The following is a 1,375-nucleotide window of genomic DNA, read 5'->3' on the forward strand; positions in this document are numbered from 1 at the left end:
TATATATATATATATATGATGAAAGTGAATGAGGACAAGAGTTTTCAAGCTTCAGAATGATGGAAGAGTAAATGATGAGAGAATTTTCATTTTTGTGTGAACTATTCCTTTAAGAGTTCAGTGGTCACATGACCATATGTGCCATGACCAAATCAGTAGAATGAACAAGTAGAATTTCCATAATTCTAGTGAATAAATTACATCCCACCTACATTAAATTACTCAAAAACTGACTGTAAAGTTGGTGTTTACATGCTTTCATTGTTACAAAAAAAGAAATCTATTTGAAATCAATTCAGTTCTTTCTATTCATCAAAGAATCTTAAAAAATGTGTATCATGAAGCATTAAGCAGCACAGTTGTTTTTAACATAATATTAACAACAATAATAATGTTTAATAATAATAATAATGTTTCTTGAGCACCAAATCAGCATATTACAATAATTTCTGAAGGATCATGTGACACTGAAAGACTGCTGCTTAATATTTAGCTTGGCATCCCAGGAATGAATCACATTTTTATATATAAAAAAAAAGTTATTTTAAATTGTAACAATATCTCACAATATTACTATTTTTATTGTTTTTTGATTAAATAAATGCATCTCTGGTGAGCATAAAGGTCAATTCACACTGCACCGATGCAGATGCAGACAACGGCAACAGTCACTGGATTACAGTACGTCCCTTCTCAGACATTACAAAACCCAACAAATGCTGGTTCAACGTGTTCAATCTGTGAAAACAAACTGACAGACGCCGACAGGGTTAAAACACTGATTCAATGAAACCGGACAAACATGTCTGTTGCTGTTTGTCTGCGTCTGTCAGTGCCTTAAAGGGGTCCTATTATGCTTTTTCACTTTTTAAATTTTAGTCAGTGTGTAGTGTGTATGTTTGGGCATAAAAAAGATATAGAAAGTTACAAATCTCAAAGTCCACTCCAAAGGGAGATATTTCGTTTTTTAAAAATCCCTTTTCAAGAACTACAACGAACGGCTCGTTTGGACTACAGCATTTGTTTTCCGGGCTTTGTGATATCACAAAGCGGCCCATTAGAATATCATTAAAATCAAGACTTTGTAAAAGAGCATAATAGGACCCCTTTAAGAGGCTTCTTTCAAATATGTTAAAAAAATGTCTTTTCAGTTTTTGTAGTGTATTTTCCATTGAATATCCTGTTTAATTTACATTACAGCAATAAAATAGGCTGAACATGCTGTTTAATGTTGTTTGTAAACTAAAATATCCAAAGTATAACACATCAAACGTTTCTGGCTTATGCATTTCAAGACTTTCTGCATAGTTACTAAAACTTCAAATGGTGTATTTGTACTTCTGAGAACTATTTTTTTAGTTTCTTATATGCGCTT

This window comes from Sinocyclocheilus rhinocerous, unplaced genomic scaffold (genome assembly GCF_001515625.1).
Source record: "Sinocyclocheilus rhinocerous isolate Xijiao unplaced genomic scaffold, SAMN03320098_v1.1 scaffold1880, whole genome shotgun sequence".
Lineage (NCBI taxonomy): Eukaryota > Metazoa > Chordata > Actinopteri > Cypriniformes > Cyprinidae > Sinocyclocheilus > Sinocyclocheilus rhinocerous.